This window comes from Stylophora pistillata, chromosome 2, assembly GCF_964205215.1.
Source record: "Stylophora pistillata chromosome 2, jaStyPist1.2, whole genome shotgun sequence".
Taxonomy (NCBI): domain Eukaryota; kingdom Metazoa; phylum Cnidaria; class Anthozoa; order Scleractinia; family Pocilloporidae; genus Stylophora; species Stylophora pistillata.
The window spans coordinates 16,066,731-16,081,087 of NC_142520.1; the positions used below are offsets into that span (position 1 = coordinate 16,066,731).

At 39.2% G+C, this 14,357-nt stretch overlaps 1 pseudogene; it reads right to left on the minus strand.

Moving 5' to 3' along the window:
• Positions 1–6,125: 6,125 nt before the first annotated feature.
• LOC148737366 (microfibril-associated glycoprotein 4-like) lies at positions 6,126–8,490 on the minus strand (annotated as a pseudogene).
• Positions 8,491–14,357: the final 5,867 nt, after the last annotated feature.

The following is a 14,357-nucleotide window of genomic DNA, read 5'->3' on the forward strand; positions in this document are numbered from 1 at the left end:
TGTGCAGTTCCCTATTTCCCACTAAATTAAGTCTTGTGTCCAAGTCTTGTTATTCTGCATTGGAGCTGATGTAGAGGTCTAAAATTTGCAGTTCTTGCCTCGTAGCTTTAAGTGTTTTAGTCTTCCATAGAAGCTGTAAGAAGGGATAAAGGTTCCAGTTCCCCTCCTAGTTTTAAGTCTTGTTGGTCTTCTAAAGGGGAGACGGAAGGACTTATTATACTAGTTCTTGCCTCTTGGGCTTAATTTTGTTGCCTTCCACAGGGGTTGAAGCGAAGGACTAGGCGGTGCTTGATGGACTTCGTATAGTTGCTGTTGATCCAGAGAAGGGACATGGTGTTTTAAGGGCTGTAGGCTGGTTTATTCTGGGTAGTAAGCAGCTGTATTGTTGTATTTCAAGTTAAACATTTTCTCTCTAGTTGCAAAGGGCCTAGTAAGATTTAAACTATGCAAAGGTTTAGTAAGAGATTTCCTTCTACAGCATGCCAAGTGTACTTGAACTTTTTGCACGTGATTGACTAATTGTATAATTTGTTTTTTTTAAAGCTAACTGTTGATAACTTAGTCACTGAATCTTCTCTAGTGGCTTAATGCCCCCCAAAAAGCTTGAATTATTTTTTTAAAATGATACCAATACTCCGTCAATCTATTCTGAAAAACTGACTTTAAATGCTTTGTTAATTAGCTTGTTGCATAATTTACCCCTTAAAGGTATTCAATTGTTTGAAATCTGAATTTTCTATTAGCAGGTAAAGTGGTTACAAATATCTTTAACCTTTTGTTATTTTTTACCTGATTTTCCATAGCCTTGTGTCGATGTTCTCACTAAAAAGACGACCTGAAAAAAACAAAGCATGCATGCTGTTATGTACACACACAAAGCTACAGTCAACTGCAACTCACCATCTGCAGAAAGAGCTTGAGATGAATAGAGTTCTCTTCTTCATATCTATCTTAACTGGTCCATGAGATCAGCTACCGCATCATCTTTCCTGGAATTAGTAACGGTTAGTAATATCATCTTTTATCGAAGTGGAAATGTTGGCTCCCGAAAATGAGCTAGTCTGTAAAGTGCACTTAAAGTGGTTTCTCAAACAGAGCGAGGGTCATTGAACTGCCAAAAAACACATTTGCCCCCGAAAATGGACTTCTTCCTGCTGCCCTAGAAGAAAAGTTGAGTGCAATTTTGCTTCCAAATGGGCCCAGAAATCCTGAAATAAAAGATGTTAGTAGCACTTAGCTTCTTTCTGGAAAAAAATGTGTTATTAGTTACTGTTATGTTAATTGTACTTTGTAGCCAATTTATTTCAGAGTAAGACACAAAAACACAGAGTTTTGCGATTTTTTAATTGTGGAAACGTGACATGAATCGTTTTATTAGTTAATCGTCTAGGGTAGGATGCGCTTTCCTATATGAAAAATTTAGCATCTGTGAAAACCTCAAGTGTTCTTGTGTCAGTAAATGTTGACATCTCGATTAGAACATTAATGGTGTCCCAGATGGTAGCTAGCTAACGAGTCAAGGTCGCTACCAAGCCTATATACGGTAAATTGGATGCCAACAGGTGTTGAAATCGAAGGCCGGAGTGATAGCCGAAGTGAATTTAAAGCTGAAAGCCGAACTCGGAATAAAATAAATCCTACCCATCTAATGACATCTGGCAGACCTTGCCCTACCTTTCTGTAGGTTGGTTGCTGTACACACGAGGCTGGGATGTTAAGTGAGGAGTTGATTTTGCAAAATTTGGTGACAGCCTGTAAGCTGACTCGTCAAACAATTGGCTTAATGTATGATTGAAAAGCAAATATTAATACTGGGCCATTTCTTAAAACTATATTATGTTGTCTCCTCTCCATTGTGATTCCTTTTCTGCTCCATGATGTTGGTTGATGTGTTGTATTTTCGACATTAATTGGCTCGCAATTTGGACTGACAGCTATTATGCTGTCAAAATACAGCATACGCTTAGCCTAGTTTATTTTCTCTGTGACCTAAGCTGGTGTGTGCAGTTCCCTATTTCCCACTAAATGAAGCCTTGACAAGCGGCTTCAACTGGAGTTTAACCACCAAACATGATAGAAGTGGCAAATGAGCACACTTCCCAGTTGAATGGCCTAATTTATCCAGTTAAATATATAGTAACTAAATCGATGTCTGGTTGAACCTTTGGCCAAAATGGGTTGCCGCAATAGTTTTTACAATATAATTTGGTTGAAAATGCTTCACTAGATTGCAGTCTATGGAATTGCTGCTATCGGGTGAAACATTATAAAATTGGTATTTGAGGCGCTACTAAGCAGGGAACTCCAGCGCGGAAGAGTGGATGTTGATGTCCATGGTTGAAGAGCCATTGTAGTTGCCATGCACCCACCAATAACGTAGCTCCATTTTCTGCCTTTAAAAGCACACACAACCCACAATTCCTCTATTCGCTCCGACGAAGGGCTAACGCTCGAAACGTCAGCTTTTGTAATCATTACGGTGGCCAATTTACCATTTCAACTTTGTTGATATATCCAAATTATTTCGTTACTCCCACCGACGCAGCCCCAAACAGTTTCTTTCGAAACTATCAGCCTTTATTCATTGTAGTCTTGGATGATATGTGCAGAGTTGATGCAGTCGTGATATAGAATCAAGGCCGAAATTGTCTTAAGAAGAATCTTAAGCCGAAACCTAACCTAAGTCGAGAGTACCTGAAAAGGAACCGTATTAAAATTAAGGGAAGAAAAAAGGGAGGCCCAGCCAACCCCAGGGGACCCAACTAACTTAGCTAACTACATTAAATTAAGCCGAATGACAAGTTTCCAGACTTCTGTCTGAAATTTAAAATGAGGTTCAACCTGTACTTTATATTATAGTCCCTCTCGTCCAACCCACAAGGAATTCTCTGACCTGTTGTGTTTGTCTTCCATCAGTGTCTTCTTACTGACTCATTCCCAGTTGATCATCAGAGTAAATGCATGTAACAAGATGTAGCAGACATTTTAAAAAAGTGAAGAGAAACTCGAATTGTGATCTCATCTTCCCAAACAGTCCAATTTCCCGCATCTTTGTATTTTCTCCATCAGAGTCAATCTGGAAGGAGTCGGCCTTGACTTGTTATGTGTTAGCTGGGAAGCAGTGGAGTGGACTAGAGTGGCCTGGAGTGGACTGTTGGAACTGGAAGTGGACCAATTTGCGAGGATCTAGTCAGGAACTGGAAGTTATGGGCAGTAGTCAATGGGAGCTGAAAATTGATTAATGAATACATAGAGTTAGCGATGAAAACTGTAGTACAGTTGTATTTTGATTGCAAGAAATTGTTTTTACATTGGCAATGGGAGGGAGAGCTCTAGAGATAGTTTCATGATAAGGATAGTCTCTAAGGTCCTTTACACATTAAAAAGAGCATGTCAATTTGACACTCAGGATAAGTAAGGACTGGTCTTTTTAGGAGTAAAAGTCACTTTGAAAACTACAAGAAAGTTGTGAATATGAAAACTTAAAGTTGTAAAGAAATTCTTAGGATTACTTTCATGTCCACTAGATCACACGATACCACAACTGTTTCTTCCACAAAATCTGCCAAGGAGATTGGCCGACACGTTGTATCCATCACGAAACTCAAGGTACATATCATCACTGCAGGGCTTTCTATCTGAAATCTTCAAGGTGAAATTCAGCTCCACATAATGCCGTTTTGGAGCTTGCAAAAGTTGGCTTAAGGGAAACTGTGGCACAACTCTGTGAAGGCATACTTCCGCCATTAGCCCAGCTGCTTATGAAATCAAGAGAAAAAGATAGGACAGTCAGGAAGGTTCCTAACTGAGATCGTGAAATATGTCAATGTCGCCAAAGCTATGAAAAGATGGCATGGCTCCTAGTTATTTAAGTAACCTGATCTGTGTTAGATCATGGTCTAGATATTTGTTACGCAATAATAATGCTATGATTTAGACTGCCCAAAAAGGGGTTATGCGCACAATTTTAGGTGCCCACTCGTTTCATGCCTCTACGCCTGCGCTGTGGAACAGCTTGCCTGCGCATATCCGCACGATTGATTCGCTAGAGTTATTTAAGAAATCTCTTAAGATCTATCTTTTTAAGCTAGCGTTTTAGATTTGCACTACAATCTTATCGGTATTTTGAATTTGTTTATTTACTTTTTATTCATTCATTCATTTATTGTAATTATGTATTGTAAATAGTATCTTTATTGTAATTATTTACTGTAAATGTTAATTCTCCAGGATTGTAAAGCGCCTTTGATCCTCCTATAATGCTAAAGGGCCCTATATAAGTACATAAATTATTATTATTATTATTATTATTATTATTATTATTATTATTATTAAAAGGCTTGAACGGTATTCGAACAGCAGCCTCCCTGATACTTATTTGGGGGTGCTACCAAAAGGAGATACGTAGCCACACGGCACATATTAGACGACGAAAGAATGGACGTCGAAAGTATTCACCAAGCCAGTCAGAAAAATTGTACTCGGAAAACTTGGATACTTCTCCGAAGCAGGAAAAAAATAGCTTGGATTGTAAAATTAAGACCAGACTCACTTTTTTTCGGAGGACACTTCCAGTCGCAGGTATGGCAACTTGCTCAAATGACGAAAAAGAAGACAGTTGTATATCACAGGCGGCCCAGGCTCTGTCGCAGGCTCTGTCATAGGTTCTTTCACAGTGGATTATTACAGAGTTTGTATAGTGGTTTAGTTGGACTTGCTTTTGAGCTCCGTAAATATAAATTTGGGTGAAATAATCAAAGAAATAAAGTCTTACCTTCATAAAGAGTAATCTGTGCTGTTCTTGTCGCGATTTGAGGCTGTTTTGCTGTGTTTCAGCTTTAAGTTCTAGCACTACCAAATAAAAGGGAAAGTAGGAAAGCTCTGTCTCACACACGCTCGCGAAAATCGTTCGAAAAACACTCTTTAATACTTCCCCTTGAATCGAAACTTGGTAGCAGGAAAGCCAAATAGTTGCCCTTCAAGTTCACCAAAACAAATCCCTCAAAAATTGGGTTGTCGAGCAACCAGCCCAGCGAAAATCTCAAATTGACCGCCATTTCAACGCCATTAGAATGCGCGTCTGTCAAATCCTGTGCAGTCTTTTTGTTCGTTGCGACGCGGTCGGCCTGGACACTAGCAAAATTAGGCCCAACGGGTAGCCCCACGATATAAATGATTAGTCATGATCAGTGTTGCTAGTGTCTAGTTCGACCGCTTCGTAACGAATAGAGCTTGTGACAGAGCCTGGGCCGCCTGTGGTTGTATCATCTTAGCAAGAGCAAGCCGAATTAACGCAATTCTGTCAAATGAAGGCAATAAAACGGTGGGAAAAGTCTTATTGAATTAATTTCAGGAATTTCTCCATAGTGTGGTATAGATCTTCCTTTTTTTTTCGTCAGGACTTTATAAGCATTTAATTCACTTCCTCATGTAGCTACCAATAATTGATTACAAAGTTTATTAGTTGGCTTAGGAGAGAGAGATCAGTCGGCTGTAGCGATGATCTATACAAAAGTACTGATCTATTTTTTTCTGTTCTACTGCATTACAGACTATAAAGCTTGCGGCATCCTTATCATCAAAATTAAGCCCGGTAAACTCCGTCTCGGTGAATGACTCCACTAAAAGCGATGTTACAATCATGATAAGCCACTGTAGTAAAGAGTCACTGTACGCATAGCAGATATCTCTAACTCTTGTAAGATTGTGCCAGCTGAGAGCTTAAAGACAACTTGTACAAATGAAATAATTATCCAGTTGAACATATGAGGCGCTCGTAGCAACGAGAGAAGCCAGTCTTTAGGAGAACTCAACGAGTTTATTTGTACTTCAACATAGCACGCCTCGACCATGGATTACAAGCTGACAGGCCATAATCAACCTGTACACGACGCAAAGCTAGAGAAACAAAATTCACGAAGGAGCTAAAAACAAAAATAAAGAAACAATCTTACCAAATGATGAGACAAGGCAGTATCAAAGCGGCGCGAAATAATTGTTTGAACACATTTTCTTTCACGAGCGCCTCACCAAATGCGAAGAAAAAACACGCTGGGCATAATGGTATTATGTAATTATAAAACCGGAACAAATATGGACACTGTTGAGGAATGGCCTCAAAAGAAATCATGCTGGCCGAGGTTTGATCTTGGTGCGCTTTAACGAATAATCTAGTCCTCGAAATGAGATCCAGCTAACTCCTTGAGCTTGACCTCCACCTTGGTACAAACCATTTGGGTTGGCCCTGTGGCAACTATCGTACCACCAACAACCTTTAAAATACTCTGCACAGTTTTTAACGTCACTGAGTTCGTTGTCTCTGTCTCTGGTTGTAAAATTCATATTTCTGTATTAAAAAAAAAAAAAAAAACAGAAAATAACAACTTCTTGAAAAATTTAGAATGAGCTGGATAGTAATGCTGCTGGAAGCATTGCATAACCTACTGCATTGTCAAAAATATGCAAAAAATGTATCCATGATCCGAGGAAAGTCAAAGAGGAAAGGAACATAGTAATCTATGTAAAACGCAGTGTACAAAACGTGAGTCATGGTGCAAGGAGCAATGTTTGGTCACCAATTTAAGAAGAGCAATCATGGAATTACCTATGACAAACCTCATGGACTAAATTGAAGATAATGAGTCGCTTACGGTGCCTCGTTATCCATCGATTGTCACCCGATAATAATCGCTTTCGTCGGCCACAGAGAAAGTCGTGTACTCGGAAAATCTTCGGTGGCCTTCGTAATCCTCCATATCAATGCGAAACACCATGTTGGCTGATGCAGTCAGACGGTGAAGAAAATCATTCCCAAGCCAAAACTCGCTCTTTAGACTTCCGAAGCCTTCTTTGTATGATTTCCAATGGACATAAAAGTCTACAGAGCCATCCATGCGCCTTTGAAAGGTGGTCCAGCCTCCGCCCTCAGTTGTCATGTGACACACTACTTGGAATGGTTCTTCTTCATCAGGGTAAATCAAGTACACACCGTCAGTTGTGGAACCATTTTGATAATAGTCAAAACAATTTTTGGGGTAATCTGCGAATGGAAAGGTTACCGTCATTCATAGATACACCTTATTCGATGGTTTAACTTACAAAATGAAAACGTGACCAGAAAAATCTGATTTACTTGAACGTTTGTTCCTTTAAAAGTCAAAGTAGATTAGCAACCAAAATCATGATCGTTCGTCACGGCCATTTTGTCCCTCCCTTTTCCGTCCTTTTTTTTCCCTTGTTTCACAGTGTAATGCCGAGGCATACTTTCTGCGTTCAGTTGCCTTAACATAGTAAAATGGCGTGGGAGTGGGAAAATAATGTGTCGTAACGATTTCCAGCGAAGGGTAAGATTTGGCCCTTTCATCTTTCTTTAGTAATCAACGAACGAAGGTGTTTCAACATTCAAAACATCGCAGTCCTGTGCTGATCGAGGTAACAGATGAAAACATACGTCTTGATTAATCGGCTTGAGTGGACTTTCTCCTCTCTAACGAAAAAGACTTGAGCTGCTCTCAAACCAAAAAAATCTAACGATTTCCACTTACCTCTGATACGCTTACAGAAGTGAGTGTTTGATTTGTAGCTTGCGAGACATATTTCGTTTTCTTTGTACGGGTCATCTTTGCAGGTGCTCTAACATTAGGGAAAGAGATTGAGAAACGTATTATTTTCAAATTTGGATAGCGGACGTTTTGTTTCTTTTTGAAATTTTCAACCCTTTTTTTCGATTTTACATGCAGGAAAACGGATTGCCATTTGAAATAGTCTAAGAGCGAAAGTTATGACACTTAACAAATTGCTGAATATGTCTATAGGTTCTGGGCCTGGAGGCATAGCTTATAGTTTATGAAGATTTCGCTCCATTTCAAGTTCGCCCAACTTCCATCGTTGCGATTTCAGCCCCCTGAAGTTAAAAAAAAAAACTCGCTGCCATCTTAAATAGTTCGCTTCCTTGCACCCGAACGTACTCGTGCAATTAACGTACCGTGCCAATTCTTCACTTTGTTGATTAGTGCACGATTACTGAAAGAACTATGCAAAGAAACTGAAATAGAAAGATCCAGCTACGATTATGAACAAAAAGATTAAAAAATTGAGCCGTAAGTAATTTGTGGTGCACTAAGACTGATTTAGCTTACCATTATTCCTCTGTAAAGGAAATCTTTATCCTCAGTAAAGTTAGCAAATCCAACAAATCGATCAGAGTCGCTTACCTGACACTTGAATTTCTCTTAGTCGCCCTTTATGGTTCCAAAGTTGTAAGCCTGACATCCCTCTTCATCCACACACTCAAGCTGACAGGAACTTTCCGTATCGACTTCTATCTCTTTTATCAGGCTTCCGTTTAGTTTTTGTCCTTCTATCTTGTCGGCGTGGTTAACAGCTCTCAGATCTGGCTCTGAAAGGCGGCTAATGACGTACACAGCTGCACAGACGAGATTTAATCTCCCCAGACGCATGTTAAGTCTCCATAGAAAGCTTTTCGCGTGTAGTCATGTTGTATCTTCTTGGACTCTGGGCCGCGACCTTGGTTAGCAGGTGAAAATACATCCTTAAATTGATGTAATAGTTCGCAACTCTTTTTATTACGCTCCTAATACGCGAAGAGTGCGCTCGATGAGGTCTTGTAAATAACCTTTTGTCATCATCACAGTCCTCATATCCTAGGTAGAGCGGACAGTTAGAAACTAATCAAATTCATAAAAGGAATAGCTTCCGTTAACCTGTGATATTACCATTCATTTCTTCAAGGGCGCAAATAATGCGCTCGATAAAGTCTTGTTAGCAATCCTCTATCATCAGTATTAAGATAATCATCGTTCTCCAGGCAGAGGGAAAGTTGTTATAAACTATTCAATTTCTTAAAAGGGATACCCTCTGTTAACTTTTGAGATCACCTGATCTCTTTAACGGCGCAACGAATGCTCACGATGAGGTCCTGTAAATAAACCATTGTCATCACTATCATTATAATAATCGTAATCCAGGCAGAGGAGAACAACTTATAAACTAATCAATTTTATAAAATGAATACTCTCTGTTAAATTTTGAGATCACCATCATCTCTCTTACGGCGCGAAGAATTCACTCGACGAGGTCTTGTAAATAATCCTTTATCATCAATGTCATCGTAATCATTATACCCCCTAAATGCGGGCAAGCGGAAAATCACTTTCCTTTAATTAACTACATAAAAGCATACTTGTAAGATCATTATTTAGCTCTTTATACGCTAGCTCTTTATAGGGTAGCTCTTTAATTATACGCTATATTACAATCGTTAAAAACTTTTACAAAAATCACTTTCCTTTAATTAACTACATAATAGGCATACTTATAAGATTATTATTTAGTCCTTTATACGCGAAAAACTTGCCACAAGGTCCTTCAAATGAACGGCCGGCTTTTATCATCGTTAATATTATCTCTATTTCCTGTTTTTCGCGATTATATGGGTGTATTCTTAACTTCTGATTAGGAAATTCCATAAAGACTAACCCTAAAGTTTTCATCCGGCTAATCAAACAGATATACGTCTGAAAATCAAAACAACTCTTTTCCAGCTTGGGGCTGACAAGACTGAGTTTTGCTGGTAAACAAATTTAGTCGCACTAATGGTTCGGATTCCGCATCCTTCTTTCATTTGTTTGAACCCCTATGACAACTAACATCTAGCAATTGCCCGCGCGACAAACACAAAAAGGTAGCTGTATGCAGCTGGCACCAAAGCAAGCTGAATCAGCGCAATATATTAACTGAAGGCAATCAGTAACACTGTGGGTAAATTATTTGGGAATTAATTTCAGGAACTGTTCCTTATTAGGTGGAGTAGCTCGCAATTCGTTTGTATTTAATAATTAATTTTGTCAAAACAGGGAATCAAAAGAGAGAATGGGGCAATATAAGCTGATGATTTCGTCAAGCAGCGGCTTCAAGAGCATCCAAGTGGCTAAGAGGACTCTATAAACATAATATGTATTCCACTTCCTTACATAGCTACAACCCCGGACAAAACTCTTGAGACTTTTCAATGCAATTTTTAATTTCCCGCCATGCAACAATCGTTTCCAAAAGGAACAAATTTGCCCCCCTCCCCATCCCTGGTACAATGTTGTAGGGGCATAACAGCTTAAGCATGCATTTATTGTGTTACCGTAAACAACATTGCAATAGGGGAGGGGGGAAACAATCTTTAAAGTTCTACTGAAACGTAATTTTCATATCCGAGATTTTTGCAATATAATAGAGTTTGAACGTTATTTGTAAACGCTGTGTACTTTTTTTGGGCCAACGCATACCGGAAAGTACATTTGTAAGCATTCGAAGTTGACCGGCTGAGATCAAAATTGGCGGCCATCTTGGCGCGGCCAAAACAGCCCTGTGACGTCACTTGTTGTGTACTTCTGTGAAAGAAGGGTAAAAGCATGGAGTGTGGCTTGCATGTTGGGAGGCCGAAAAAGACGACTTCGGGCAAAATGCCATCCTCGTCTTATTCATCGGCGGCCACATCGGCATCTTGGCTATCTGCGAGAGGTTCGCCTGGATAGGGAGCAAAATTCCCGACTGATACCGGGAACGAATCTCTACCAGTATATTTAGTTAATCGGCAACTGACGAGATCCACAAGATTAGGATCGAAACCGCGGTCTTGCTTGACCATCTACAGAAAATGTCGAAAGACATTATAACGGCAAATGGGCTACTAAACGCCCCGGGCCAAAGCAATGCCTTTCAGAGAATGAAGAAAACATGGAAGCGTCATACGACACCGCTACTGAAGATGATCTACTCGGCAAGTCTCAGGATAACGAACAAATCCCGCTGTACCAAATGCCTAGCAGAACATGCCCAGAATCCCTAAAATATAGGGCGAGGGCCAAAATAAGAGCAGACGAGGATTTAAAAAATGAGATAAAGCAAATCCTTAACAACGCGGAGCAAGAAACAGTAAAGGCGATCATGTGCTTCTATGAACGTGAAATCGGTCGTTTTAATACCGAAATAAAGAAAAGAAAACGAGCCAAAACGGCTGGAACACTGAACACTAAGAACTGTAGTACGATCGAATCAGCGCGCGTGGCGCAAGCTGAAAGCAATCAAGACAACTTAACGATCGAGACAGTAAAAAAAATAGCTGTACATCTACAAAGGCGAACGATTCGAAAAAGACGCAATCCCTGATGTGCGTACTCAGTGCGACACATAAAGCAAATTCTCATGAAAAACTGGCATTTAATAGAAACACAACCACTACTGAGCGAACTATACAAAAATCCGCCGCTCGTATCTTACAAAAGAGGGCTCGTGAGGGCTAAACTTTGAATAGGCTACTCTAAACATACGGTTGGGAGTCGTGTAGGCCTGTCAACCCCATTTACGCCACCATCTTCTTCTTCGCTACTGGAGACAACTTCGCTTCGTTCAGAAGAAGATTCACTTGACAAAACTTCAATGTCTTCCATCTCCTTCGCCCCCGAATACAAACAAACGGTGAGTGAAATAAACCACGCTATCGGAGTGAACACAACCAGTGACGTCATCAATCATTTCGCTCGTTACCAGGGCCCGGACATGGTTTTGTGTAAAATTTTTTATTTGAACGGTTAAAAAAGATATCTTTCGCTTCTTTTTGGCCAAAGCAAATTATCTCATGATGATCAGCATATTCAAAAGTACAGGTTAGAGCAAATATTTGATATACGAAAATTTCGTTTCATTAGCACTTTAAATTTGCGACGGTAAGCATTTTTGTTAGGATGAGTGGAAAAAATAGGTATTATTGTAATGTATCTCAACAGGTTTTGTCCCAGGTTGTAGCACGAAATGATGACAAACTGTAATAGTAGGCACTTAAAAAAACATTCGGTATTTCAATGTTAAATTATTAAAGTACAGAGGTGCACAAGCGAATAATATGTTATATAAACGCTAAACTCAGAATATGTAATTCTATTTTTGTTTCCTATTGCAAACAGTAAAACGTGCATTTTAAATGCCACTATACTTATACTATATTACAACCTTAAAATAAACCTTTACCAAAATAAAATTGGGCAAATGGAAGATATCTCCATGTCCTTGAAGGTAGTGATGGCAAACCTCATCTCAGTCAATGCCACTATACTAAGTATAGGTAATCACATGATTTTGTTAATAATATAAATGAAAACATATATGTTAAAAATATAAATGAAAAAATACGAGGTAGCTTCTCATAACTACGCAGAAGAAAAAGCGCGCGCATCAGGTGCAAAAATAAATTACACAAAGCCTGCAAGCGACACTGACCTTGACATTGACCTTGACATTGACCTTGGCATTGACCTTGACATTGACATTGATCAATCATTCTGACCAATCAGAATGTCTGGTTTGTTTCTGTCTTTGCATTGAATTAACCCTATTCTGCACTGAATTAACTCTCTTCTGCACTGAATTAACTGAAAACTGCATTCATCTTAACCAATCAGAACTGAGAAATTTTTTCATGTATATTATTATACGCTATACTGCAATTATTAGAAACTTTACAAAAAAAATGTGCAAATGGCAGATATCTTTATCTCTTGAAAGGTGGAGATTTGCCAGATATATCTGACATTTTTTTCTACTTTTCTAATATTGTTTTAACAACTTCATTTGCAAAGTCTAATTTAGCTATAAAGATGATAGAACTCAGAATTCTTCCATTTCTCAAAAAATCTTTTTCGACAGAGTAAATCCTGTCTTACTGATAACAAAGTCGAAAACTAATGTCTCTTCTATTTTAGCCATTCATTCTCATTCATTTTCAAATATCCCCACCATGGCCTCCATCATGTTAACGACCGAGAAATGGGGGAAACGGGGCGGGTTGGTTCATGACATCATCCTGGGAACCCATTACACATAATTCATATCATTCAGCGAGGAAACAGTCACACTACAGACAAGGAAAAAAATATAGAATTATGCCCGGAAGGCGTGTTGTTAGAGGCTGCAGCACTACAGCTTCCTGAGAAGATGGTTTGCTCTCCATACTAGCCGGTATCCGAAGAACAATCACCCTGAAAGGAAGAAACGCGTAATGTCAATTTCTCGTAAGGGTGTCGACAGGCCGGCGTAACTCCTGTAACCGGAAGCGATTAGATATCTTTTTTCAAAGTTAAGAGTCGTTAAGCGCTAATCAGAATGTCTTTTAACGACTTCACTTTTCGTTATCACCCTAATTGGTGTGGCTTCTTCAATATTGCTTTTGAGCGTGGTTACTCTTGGATAAAATGCTATTTCTCCGTCACTGTGTTCTTGTGGTTAGGTAGGGCTAAATGATATCGTCTTACGTCAGGCAATATTTTCTTTTGTTTGCTATTTTCCCTGTTTCGGAAAGACCTTTCTTTCCCAGTAAAATTAAACTTCTTTCAAAATTTGATCTGGGTATCCTCTACTCTTCAAGCGTAACTTGTACATATCTGTACGTTTTCACTGTACATGAAGCGTGAGAAATTTTGATCTTAGGGAGCGTAGCGCTTCCTTTATTACGAATCCTTCGCGCCTGGAAAACGACGCGAATGAAAGGTCGTGTATTGGAGGGTCTCCGGCTCTTTGTAATGCGTTTGTACGTCAAGAGTTGATTCCCTGTTAATGTGTCACCTTTACGCCATTTCGTGTCCGAAAATGTAATTTCTGAGGCCGATATATCAGTCGTGAATTTGTTTATCTTTTAGTTGTTCATTCGACGGGTTCCGAATGTTATGCTTCCGTGACTCAATCTTTTATCCTTCTACTTTAGTCTGTTTTCTTTTGCGACTTTTAACCTCTTCTTTTTTATTTGGGTTACCTGTAAAACATTTGTCTAAATAGAGCCAAGTTGATTGTGTGGGTAGATGGCTTTTCCGTTTGTCACAGCGGTAAGGCAATTACCTAATTAAGGCTAATCAATTTTGAAAAGAAGCTTTGTTTCATGACACGATATCACTCGGTCGGTCGGGATAAATGTGGAACGAAAGAGGAACAGAAGTATTTAATTGGGCGTCAGCTAACAAATGGGTATTTTTTTGTTTAAGAGCGTGTCCGCGAGAAAACTAGGCAGGGGGCCATAAACCTTAAATCACCGATTTGGCTCAGACCTAGCACAAACGCTAAGTATCACGAGTTAACACATGTGTGAAAATAATAGGACAAAATATTCTGTCTGATACTTACTACGAAATTGATTGTCGACCCCCTCCTCTTTAATCGCCTCACCTTTGAGTAATAATCTGCACTTTTGCAATTGACCAATTTCTAAGGTACATTATTACAATAGACAAGAGATTACACATCAAATGTATGCAGTAAACCTCGGATAAAATATGTAAGTGATTTCTATATACGTGTTA